This window comes from Pelophylax lessonae, assembly GCF_965119305.1.
Source record: "Pelophylax lessonae genome assembly, chromosome: 11".
Classification (NCBI taxonomy): Eukaryota; Metazoa; Chordata; class Amphibia; order Anura; family Ranidae; genus Pelophylax; species Pelophylax lessonae.
The window spans coordinates 217254044-217267106 of record NC_138778.1 but is presented as its reverse complement, the minus strand read 5'-3'; positions in this window follow the sequence as shown (position 1 = coordinate 217267106).

The window sequence follows — 13063 nt, the reverse complement described above, 5'->3', positions numbered from 1 at the left end:
ATCGGATGCTCCATTCACCTTTATGGAGCAGCGGATGTCAGCAGTGACATGTCCTCTGACACCCGCTGCTATCCATAGTTACATAGTAGGTGAGGTTGAATAAAGACAATAGTCCATCCAGTTCAACCTGTGTAGGTGTGTGTGGCCGTAATCATCTCTCATAGCCCTGAATGTTCTGATCCTTGAGATGTACATCTAATAGTCTTTTAAAAGCCACCATACTTCCAGCAGAAACCACCTCTTGTGGTAGACAATTCCACAGTCTTGTAGCCCTAACAGTAAAGAACCCCCTGCGTTGCCTGAGGTTAAAACGCTTCTCCTCTAATCGCATTGTATGCCCTCGAGTCCTCATGCAATCTTTTCGACTGAATCGTTTTTTTTTCTATGCTGAGATCACCATTCATTTATTTATAAATTGCTATCATGTCCCCTCTCAGACGTCTCTTCTGCAGGGAGAATAAATCAAGCGATTGCAGACGCTCTTCATAATTAACCACTTTACCACCGGAGGATTTTGCTGTCTTACGTCTTGGCCACTTTTTGCGATTCGGCACTGTGCGACTTTAACTGACAATTGCGCGGTCATGCAACGCCGTGCCCAAACTAAATTTACGTCCTTTTTTTTACCACAAACAGAGCTTTCTTTTGGTGGTATTTGATCACCTGTGCGATTTTTACTTTTTGCGCTATAAACACAAAAAGAGCGACAATTTTGAAAAAATAACAATATTTTTCACATTTTTTTATATGAAATTCCCCCCCCCCCCCCCCCAAAAATGTAAAAATCAAATTTTTTTATCATTTTAGGCCAATTTGTTTTCTGCTACATATTTTTGGTAAAAAAAAAAAATCGCAATAAGCGTATTTTGATTGGTTTGTGCAAAAGTTATTGCGTTTACTAACTAAGGGAAAGATTTCTGTCGTTTTAGGTGTTTTTTTTTTTTAAACGCGTAATGGCGGCGATCTGCGTTTTTTTTTTTGCGGGACTGCGACATTGCGGCGGACAGATCGGACCCTTGACTGACATTTTTGACACTTTTGGGGGTACCAGTACTGCAGTAATCAGTGCTATAAATATGCACTGTTACTGTAAAAATGACACTGGCAGGGAAGGGGTTAATTTTTATTGGTGATCAAGGGGTTAATGTATGTCTGGTGCTTACTAACGTGTGTGGGGGGAGGTGACTGAGTGACACAGGGACAGATCGAAGGTTCAGCTATGCTGAACCCTGCAATCTGACCCTGTCTGTCACTTAGGAGACCCGCCCGCTTTGTTTACACAAGCGGGCAGATCTCCAGACTCGATTCCCCGACGATCGGGGAAGAGCGGCGGTGATCACCACCGCTCCTCCCCTGGCCTGACTCCCGCTGTGACTGAATACAGCGGGAGCGAGCCTCCGGCGGCGCAGGTGCGCCGCCGAGAGAGGGGAATGTCTGGCGACCTAGGTCTACGTCGCCAGACGATAACGAGCCTCTTTGCCGCAGTAGAGCTCCAGTGAGCAGCGGTAAAGTGGTTAAGGTCCTCCAATCCCCTAATCAGTTTAGTTGCCCTTCTCTGGACTCTCTCCAGCTCCAACACATCCCTCCTGAGGACCGGCGACCAGAACTGGACAGAATACTCCAGAAGCGGTCGGACCAGAGTTTTATAAAGTGGAAGGATTATAGTCTTATCTCTGGAATACATCCCCTTCCTTTATGGATGATAATATTCTGCCGGCTTTGGCAGCTGCAGCTTGACATTGCATGCTATTGCTTAGTCTATCCTCTACCAAGACTCCCAGATCTTTCAACATTTTTGATTCCCCCAAAAGTTCCCCTCCTAACGTGTATTGTGCTTTTATGTTTTTAGTCCCCAAGTGCAAAACCTTACACTTCTCCACATTATCCGATCCGATCCTGTCCATGAAATCCGGTGGACAGATCGCGCCACTGCGTGGCCCGTTCTAGGAAAACGTCATATGACATTGTCCCATAAAAAAAAAATAGTTTCCCCTGAGTTTTGGGACTTTTTAGGCACTCATATGTTAGATCATACAAATGAAGAAGTATTTATATAAAAAAAAATTAAAACTGCTATAAAAAACAACAACCGCTCTGTGCAGTTGGTTTTGCACAGAGAAGCCCGATCCTCCTCTTCTTGGGTCCCTCGTTTCTGCTCCCTCCTATCGAGTGCCTCCACAGCGAGCAGCTTGCTATGGGGGCACCGAAGCTGAGCTGCAGCTCCGTGTGTCCATTCAGACACTGAACTGCCATTCAGCCTTGCCCCCTCTTTCCTGATTGGCTAACTGACTTTGATTGACAGCAGCGGGAGCCAATGGCGCCACGTCTGTGTTCCAGCCAAACAGGAGGGAGACTCCCGGACAGCCGAGGGATTCGTGGACATCGCTGGACAGAGAGGGGGCTTATGTAAGTATTAGGGGGTGCTGGGGAGGCTACTACACACAGAAGGTTTTTTATTTTAAAGCAAAGAATGCACCTTCTGACTTTACAACTCCTTTAACCGCTTCCGGACCACCCACCCCCGATTTACTGCGGCAGGGCGGCCCTCCTGCGCAAAACGACGTAAGTCTACATCGGTCGTGCGCCTGCAGCTAGGGGATGCCACCAGCAGCGGGGATTTCGATGCACGGGGCAGGCGTCTCCGATTGCCGCCTGGCACCCGTGATCCCTCCCCGCTGAGAGAGAACGGTCAGCTGTTGTAAACACATCTGACCGTTCTTCTCTCTGGAATGATCACAGAGGGCCTGTGATCCTTCTATATAGAAACACAGGTCTCTATGGTCATTTCACAAACCCAACCCCCATACAGTTAGAAACACACCCCTAGGTACACATTTAACCCCTTGGTCACCCACTGTGTTAACCCCTTCCCTGCCAGTGTCATTATTACAGTAACAGTGCGTATTTTTAGCACTGATTACTGTAGTAATGTCACTGGTCCCCCCAAAAGTGTCAAAAATGGCAGTTAGGGGTCCGATCTGTCCGCCGCAATGTCGCAGTCCCGCTAAAAATCACTGATCGCCGCCATTACTAGTAAAAAAAAAAACAATAAAAATTACATAAATCTTTCCCGTAGTTAGTAGACGTGATAACTTTTGCGCAAACCAATCAAAATACGCTTATTGCGTTTTTTTTATTGTTACCAAAAATATGTAGCAAAAAACAAACTGGCCTAAAATGTAAAAAAATTTAGATTTTTAATTTTTTTTTTTTTTGAGAATGTTATATAGTAGAATGTGAAAAATATTGTTTTATTTTTTTTTTTCAGAATTGTCGCTCTTTTTTTGTTTATAGTGCAAAAATAAAAATCGCACAGGTGATCAAATACCACCAAAAGAAAGCTCTATTTGTGGGAAAAAAAGGACATCAATTTTATTTGGGTACAGCGTTGCATGACTGCGCAATTGTCCGTTAAAGTAACGCAGTGCCAAATTGCAAAATATGACCTGGTCATTAAGGGGGAAAATCTCTCGGTCCAGAACTGGTTAACGTGACACTGATGGTTCCAGATGTATGTCACTGGTCCCCCCAAAAGTGTCAAAAATGCCATTTAATGGTCCAATCTGTCCACCGCAATGTTGCAGTCCTGCTAAAAATCGCAGATCACCGCCACTACTAGTAAAAAAAAAAAACAATAAAAATGACATAAATCCTTCCCGTAGTTAGTAGACGCAATAGCTTTTGCGCAAACCAATCGAAATACGCTTATCGCGATTTTTTTTTTTTTTTTACCAAAATATGTAACAGAAAACAAATTGGCCTAAAATGTTAAAAAATGTGTTTTTAATTTTTTTTTTTCTGGAAAGTTATTTAGCAGGATGTGAAATATATTGTTTTTTTTTTTTTTTTCAGAATTGTCACTTTTTTTTTTGATTATAGCACAAAAAATTTAAATCGCAAAGGTGATCAAATACCACCAAAAGAAAGCTCTATTTGTGGGGGGGGGGGGGGAAAGAACGTACATTTTATTTGGGTACAGCGTCGCACGACTGCGCAATTGTCCAATAAAGTAATGAAGTGCCGAATCGCAAAATATGGTCTGGTTTTTAAGGGGGAAAATATTCCGGTCCAAAAGTGGTTAATTATGAGTTGGATCTTTTGGAGTGCCGTTCCCTTGTTTCCCTTATTTCGTTGAGTATTGACTTGCTTTTCTTTCTTCATACAAGTCAATGCGAACGCTTCTCAGACACGCCCACTCTCGCATACCAGCTGCCTTCCTGCGTTCACCTTGCTTCTGAGACCTAAAGATGAATTCCAGGAATGGATATCTTTACATAGCTCTGATATGACTAAAGGGTTCAGTTATTTATTGCCCAACGTTGTCATTATGAATACTAAAACTGGCTGCAGAGGCCATGAAAGGCCATCACTCCATACAATGACTCAGCCACATACATATCTCACAAAAGTAAGTACACCCCTCACATTTTTGTAAATATTTTATTATATCTTTTCATGTGACAACACTGAAGAAATGACACTTTGCTACAATGTAAAGTAGTGAGTGTACAGCTTGTATAACAGTGTCAATTTGCTGTCCCCTCAAAATAACTCAATACACAGCCATTAATAGAGAAGTAGTTTATTAAAAAGCCACACTCTAAATGCCGATAAGCCAAGCAAGCCTGCACCACATCCCTAATACATATAGTTAATTGAAGAGAAAGGGTGGGTGTTACCAATGCTATGGACTCTTGATCAGCCCCAATGAGTCCATATATGTATTGGCCAAGACCCAGGTTGTGGGATTTTAAGGGTGGGGTTTGCTTGGTATATTCAAGATAAACATTGATTAAAGCGGAGTTCCGGGCACAAAAACAATTTTTTTTTTTGTGCCCCTCCGCTAGGTAGAGCTCACCTGAAAAGGAATTGGATAGTTATTTTTATTTTTTTTTGTTTACTCACCTTTTTATTGAAGATCGTAAATACTCACCTATGACTGCTTCCTCCTCCAGCGCCGAGGCTCACCCCGTCACTTCCTGCCTCGCGATGATTCCTGGGAGCTAAACGTCATAGCTCCCAGGAATCAATGCAACGGCACCGGCCCCGCTCATCATTTCCGGGCGCCGCACCGGAAGTGACGAGAGGGGCCGGTGCAGTGCATTCTGGGACACGAAGACGCGGAAGAAGACAGAGAAGAGGACCGCGCCGGCTTCAGCTGCCCACAACAGAGATGGAAACGCTGTGGAAGAAATTTTCTAAGTAAGTATTTCTTCTAAAACAGTGGTTCCCAACTCCGGTCCTCGGGACCCACCAACAGGCCAGGTTTGCAAGATAACTAAATTACATCACAGGTGATCTAATTTGCGGCTCAGTGATTGCAGTATTCTAGTCTGCATCCCCCAAGGTAATACTTAAAATCTGGCCTGTTAGTGGGTCCCGAGGACCGGAATTGAGAACCACTGTTCTAAAAGGTAAGTGCGAACCGGGACAGATCAGAGGCTAGCCATTGTGGAATGTGCTAGCCCTGACTGTCCCGGGGGTATGTTCAGCAAAAAATCATTTCTGTGCCCGGAACTCCGCTTTAAGACACAAGATAAATAAAATACAAAAGTTTATTAATACAAAAAATATAAAATCCAATCACAAAAAAGTGATGTACAATCTCATTGCATGGATATACAGTGTTGTAACAAAGGAACCATTTCTTGTAGTAGTGTAGTCACATATGTCCCACATGTTTCGCCCTCAGGCTTCTTCTGGGACATTTAAAGATTGGTGACCTCAAAACAAGGTTCCATTATTATATCCGGGGCATGATAAATTGATCTGTCCTTAGGGGCAAGTGCTGTGCATCCGACTAGGGAGTGCTACTCCTGGACAAAAGTCCAGCTGGACATGTCCTCCCTAAATGACAGGAACCGGACCGGGCAATACCGGACCACAGATAATTGTCATATATCTATTCAAACAGCATCAATTACGCTACAAACGGCAGCGCAGTTAACTTAATGCGGGACGCAGCGAGGTACAAACAAGCCACGACTACGGTGGCGCTGCCGTTTGTAGCGTAATTGATGCTGTTTGAATAGATATATGACAATTATCTGTGGTCCGGTATTGCCCGGTCCGGTTCCTGTCATTTAGGGAGGACATGTCCAGCTGGACTTTTGTCCAGGAGTAGCACTCCCTAGTCGGATGCACAGCACTTGCCCCTAAGGACAGATCAATTTATCATGCCCCGGATATAATAATGGAACCTTGTTTTGAGGTCACCAATCTTTAAATGTCCCAGAAGAAGCCTGAGGGGGAAACATGTCGGACATATGTGACTACACTACTACAAGAAATGGTTCCTTTGTTACAACACTGTATATCCATGCAATGAGATTGTACATCACTTTTTTGTGATTGTATTTTATATTTTTTGTATTAATAAACTTTTGTATTTTATTTATCTTGTGTCTTAATCAATGTTTAGCTTGAATATACCAAGCAAACCCCACCCTTAAAATCCCACAACCTGGGTCTTGGCCAATACATATATGGACTCATTGGGGCTGATCAAGAGTCCATAGCATTGGTAACACCCACCCTTTCTCTTCAATTAACACAGCCATTCATGTCTAAACCTCTGGCAACAAAAGTGAGTACACCCCTAAGTCAAATGTACAAATTGGGCCCAAAGTGACAATATTTTCTGTAGCCACCATTATTTTCCAGCATTGCCTTAACCCTCTTGGGCATGGAGTTCACCAGAGCTTCACAGGTTGCCACTGGAGTCCTCTTCTACTCCTCCATGATGACATCACCGAGCTGGTGGATGTTAGAGACCTTGCGCTCCTCCACCTTTCATTTGAGGATGCCCCACAGATGCTCAAGAAGGTTTAGATCTAAAGACATGCTTGGCCAGTCCATCACCTTTACCCTCAGCTTCTTTAGCATGGCAGTGGTTGTCTTAGAGGTGTGTTTGGAGTTGTTATCATATTGGAATACTGCCCTGCGGCCCAGTCTCCAAAAGGGGGGGGGGAATCATGCTCTGCTTCAGTATGTCACAGTACATGTTGGCATTCATGGTTCCCTCAATGAACTGTAGCTCCCCAGTGCCGGCAGCACTCATGCAGCCCCAGACCATGACACTCCCCCCACCATGCTTGACTGTAGGCAAGACACACTTGTCTTTGTACTCCTCACCTGGTTGCCGCCACACACGCTTGGCACCATCTGAACCAAATAAGCTTATCTTGGTCTCATCAGACCACAGGACATGCTTCCAGTAATCCATGTCCTTAGTCTGGTTGTCTTCAGCAAACTGTTTGCGGACTTTCTTGTGCATCATCTTTAGAAGAGGCTTCCTTCTGGGACGACAGCCATGCAGACCAATTTGATGCAGTGTGTGGCGTATGGTCTGACCACTAACAAGCTGACCCCCCTACCCCTTCAACCTCTGCAGCAATGCTGGCAGCACTTGTTTTTTTCCCAAAGACAACCTCTGGATATGACGCTGAGCATGTGCACTCAACTTCTTTATTCGACCATGGTGAGGCCTGTTCTGAGTGGAACCTGTCCTGTTAAACCGCTGTATGATCTTGGCCATCCTGCTGCAGCTCAGTTTCAGGGTCTTGGCAATCATAGTTACATAGTAGGTGAGGTTGAATAAAGACAATAGTCCATCCAGTTCAACCTGTGTAGGTGTGTGTGACCGTAATCATCTCTCATACCCCTGAATGTTCTTCTCCTTGAGGTGTAGGTCTAAGAATCTTTTGAAAGCCACCATACTTCCCGCAGAAACCACCTCTTGTGGTAGAGAATTCCACAATCTTGTAGCCCTAACAGTAAAGAACCCCCCACGTTGCCTGAGGTTAAAATGCTTCTCCTCTAATCGCATTGTATGCCCTCGAGTCCTCATGCAATCCTTTTGACTGAATAGCTTTTTTTCTATGCTGAGATCTCCATTGAGATAATTTATAAATTGCTATCATGTCCCCTCTCAGGCGTCTCTTCTCAAAGGAGAATAAATCAAGCGATTGCAGACGCTCTTCATAATTAAGGTCCTCCAATCCCCTAATTAGTTTAGTTGCCCTTCTCTGGACTCTCTCCAGCTCCAACACATCCCTCCTGAGGACTGGTGACCAGAACTGGACAGAATACTTCAGATGCGGTCGGACCAGAGTTTTATAAAGTGGATAGATTATAGTCTTATCTCTGGAATACATCCCTTTCTTTATGCATGCTAATATTCTGCCGGCTTTGGCAGCTGCCGCTTGACATTGCATGCTATTGCCTAGTCTATCATCAACCAAGACTCCCAGATCTTTCTCCATTTTTGATTCCCCCAAAGTTCCCCCCCCCCCTAAAGTGTATTGTGCTTTTATGTTTTTAGTCCCCAAGTGCAAAACCTTACACTTCTCCACATTAAACCTCATTTGCCATGTCGTTGCCCACTCCGTTATTTTGTCCAGGTCATTCTGTAGGATATCTGCTTCATGCTGTGCAGTTACTGCCCTGTCCAATTTTGTGTCATCCCATCCTCAATGCTGTTTATGAATAAATTGAACAAGGTTGGTCCCAGGACTGAGCCTTGGGGGACCCCGCTTACCACCTCAGACCAGTCTGAGTATGGGCTATTTATTACCACCCTTTGGACACGCCCTTTTAGCCAGTTCCGTATCCAAGAGCAAACCCTGCTGTCGATACCTGCAGACCTTATTTTATAAATTAAGCGCTTGTGGGGAACGGTATCAAACGCCTTAGCGAAATCCAAGTACACCACATTCACTGGTCTGCCCCTATCTAGCTCACAGCTCACCTCCTCGTAGAATGTTAAGAGATTGGTTTGACAAGAACGCCCATTTGTAAACCCGTGCTGATTACTGCTGATGATGTTGTTGTCTTTAGCAAACTCTATGATATAGTCCCTTATCATCCCCTCCAGAAGTTTACATACTATCGATGTCAGTCTGACAGGTCCATAATTTCCTGGGACATCCCTCTGCCCTTTTTTGAATATCGGTATCACGTTAGCCTTCCTCCAATCCCCTGGTACTTTTCCTGTCATAATACTGTCAGCAAAGATCAGGAACAGTGGTCTAGATATAACCTTACTGAGTTCCTTGAGTACTCTCGGATGTACGCCATCCGGGCCTGGTGATTTATTTGTGTTAATTTTATCCAGTCTTTCCCTGATTTCACCCCCTGTTACCCATAGTGGCAAGTCTTGTGTATTACTACTAACCATACAGTCATGGTCAGTGTACCCCTCCTGTGTAAAGACTGACGAGAAAAAAGCATTCAGCACGGTTGCTTTTTCAGTGTCCTCTGTAACCATCCTCCCATCATCGTTAATTATGTGTGCAATATGCTCTGCCCTAGTTTTTTTGCTGTTGATATATTTAAAGAATTTCTTTGTTTTTTTGTTTTTACTATCCTCCGCTATTTGTCTCTCAAAGTTTATTTTAGCCATTTTGATTTCGTATTTACTTTTCTTATTTGCCTCCTTGTATTTCTCGAAAGCCGATACTGTGCCTTCTGATTTATATTTCTTGAAGGCCATTTTTTTTCCCTTAGTACGTTTTTTAACATTACAGTTTAGCCAGCCAGGTTTGGCTTTGTCTCTTTTACATTTATTTCCCATAGGAATGCACTGCAAGATGCATTTGTTTAATATGTTCCTAAAGCATTCACATTTTTCCTCCGTGGTCAGTGATCCCAGGGTTTGGTCCCAGTTTACCCTTTCCATCATTGGGCACAATTTGGGAAAGTTTGCCCTTCTGAAGTCTAGGGTTCTTATGTTCCCCTCTTGCCTTGTTATATTGTTATTTACGCTAAATGTGATCATCCTGTGATCGCTAGAGCCCAGGTTGTCCTGGACTCCTACCTCCGAGATTAGGTCTGGGTCATTAGTGATCAATAGATCCAGGACTGCATTTTCTCTAGTAGGAGAATCCACCAACTGAGACATGTAGTTGTCCTGTAAGGTTTCCATGAATAGACGGGCCTTCTGTGAGTGCGCAGTCCCCTCTTCCCAGTCAATGTCGGGATAATTGAAGTCCCCTAATATGATGACTGATCCCAGTTTTGCCACTTTACCCAACAGTGATATAAATTCCAGCTCTACCTCCTCCCTTTGGTTGGGTGGCCTATAGCAAACCCCCACATTTACTTTTCCCTTTTCTTCTTCCCTATGGAGTTCTACCCACACAGATTCTAACTCCATACTCATCCCTTCCATAATATCACTCCTCTCTATCACCCTTACATTATTCACCCTTACATTATTCTACACAATCTTCTTATAGGCAATCTTTTGTATGGCCCTTGGTTGCATATTGAGGGCCTGTAGAAAATTAATTCATTAACACATCAAAATACTGTATTTGAGCGTATGCATGAGGACACATAGGCCTGTCCCTAAAAACACCCATCTGACTATAATGGCACCCGTATGGCAACTCAGCCTAAAGACAGATTTCAGCAGATGAGATTGAAAAATGAATTTGGTATTTTTGTTTTTTTTAAAACATAACTAAATCTCTTTGGCGGCCATTGTTTTCCAAAGCCATCTTTTGTCTAGTTTTTTTTTTTTTTTTAAATAGTCCATAGTTCTGTGGGTAGCTAAACTCAGAAGTCTATTTCGCCAGTCACAGCGGAAGACTCACGCGTCGATTATCACCTTTTCATAGGATGTGACAGAAGTGGAGATGGGAACTTTAAAAAAATGGATTTTAATAGCTGTATCTGTCACATCTCCGGGCGTAAAACTGATGCATATCTTGGATATTCCCCGGGTGAACGCTAACCCATTACCGTGATACAAAAACATCAGCCGGTCTGACAGGTTTCCGATGAGACGCCGCGACTGACAATGCCACCCCCTCGGGAGATATGAAAATCAATTAGTTTCACACCGGGGCTCAATATTCAGCTCCGATCTCGCCTTCGCTTTATTACATGCGCAGGGCGAAATGTTTATTTTACTGCGGATAAACATGAGATTGACACGGCCTCCGGAGAGTTTTCCGATGGTGTCATTGACAGAGGCCAAGACAAGTCCCCTATAGAGAATGTTTACCCTCTATGCAGGTCACAGGATGTCCTACACATGTATTACACAATGCATTAATTCGAGGTCATATCTTCATCTGGAATATATAAGAAATGGAGAATCTTGGCTCAAAATCTTATTTTTAAGGCCCCGGCTTGACTGTACAGCCTTGATTTTTAACTCTCCTCATTCCTTTTAGTATAGATCTCCTTCAGCCTCTGTCATGCTGGATGTCCTTCCTCTGGACTGGCTCCTGGCAATGGTGAACCATGTCTGTGCAAAGTGTGTCTACCACTTCCCTCATAGTCACCACCAGTGGTTTGTATGGTCATCTTAAACAGTAAAGACCTGGTCCTCCACAGGAACCTTTACCAGGAGGGTTTGGCTACCACGTGTGACATTTCCAGGTTGTGGCGCTCAGATTTTCAACTGCAGATGAGCTACATAGTTACATAGTAGTTGAGGTTGAATAAAGACAATAGTCCATCCAGTTCAACCTGTGTAGGTGTGTGTGGCCGTAATCATCTCTCATACCCCTTAATGTTCTGATCCTTGAGATGTACCTCTAAGAGTCTTTTGAAAGCAACCATACTTCCTGCAGAAACCACCTCTTGTGGTGGAGAATTCCACAATCCTGTAGCCCTAACAGTAAAGAACCCCCTGCGTTGCCTGAGGTTAAAACGTTTCTCCTCTAATCGCATTGTATGCCCTCGAGTCCTCATCGAATCCTTTTCGACTGAAGAGCTTTTTTTCTATGCTGAGATCACCATTGAGGCATTTATAAATTGCTATCATGTCCCCTCTCAGGCGTCTCTTCTCCAGGGAGAATAAATCAAGCGATTGTAGACACTCTTCATAATTAAGGTCCTCCAATCCCCTAATTAGTTTAGTTGCCCTTCTCTGGACTCTCTCCAGCTCCAACACATCCCTCCTGAGGACTGGCGAACCAGAACTGGACAGAACCAAGCGGCAACTGGAGTACATAGAGATACATACATAATAGCACAGGGCTCTCCAAACTTTTCAGTACAAGGACCACATCATATATTTTACAAATATTGGGGGCTGAAAAAAATTTGTTTTATAATGCATTTAACACCTTTTTTTGTAATCGGTATGATGTGATTCAGAAAAACAGAGAAAAAACTTCAGTAAAACAAAGCAAAGAAATTCCAAATAAACTTGAGCCCATCAGAGTACCCCATCAGGGTCCCCCCATACATCAGGGTCCCCATCAGTGTGCCTTCTGGGGAACCTGTACTAGAGGGAGGCAGGGTTTGTGGATGTTGGGGGAAAATAGAAACCATAGGCTGGCCTGAAGACCTTCAGGGTCCCCCTTTAGAGTCCCTCCCATACATAAAGGTCCCCCTCAGAGCCCCCCTGAACATTAGGGTCCCCCTCAGAGTTCCCCAATGCATCAGGGACCCCCTCAAAGTCCTCCCAAGCATTCGTTTCTCCCTCATAGTCCCCCAATGCATCAGGGTCCCCTCTTACATCAGGGTCCCCATCAGAGTCTACACTTACAAGGTTCCCATCAAAATCCCTCTTTACATCAGGGTCCCCATTAGACTTTCTCATTACATCAGGGTCCCCATCAGAGTCTCCCCTTCCATCAAAGTTCCCATTAAAATCTCCATTTACATCAAGGTCCCCATCAGAGTTCCTCCTTACATCAGGGTCTCCATCAGAGTTCCTCCTTACATTAGGGTCCCCATCAGAGTCCCCCTCTTACATCTGGATCCCTATCACAGTCTCTCCCTACATCAGGGTGCCTCCCAATCAACCTGCGGTGGAGACACACAGGGGATATGTATGTTGTGGGAAAAAGGAGACCATAAGCTGACCTAAAGATCTATTTAAGTGGCCACTGACGCAGAATTTGTATACCCCCCTGGGCAAGAGCATGTTCTGTAGACAAAAAGTCAAAAACAGACCTGGGTCCTAACCCCAAAAAAAGAGGAAGGTACAAACCCATAAGTGAACAAAAAACATGCATGTGAAACACACACACAAAAAAGTGCACTCAAGGGTGTACTTTAGTCCACCCCCCGAAGGGGTAGGACTTCGACCCTGATCTCC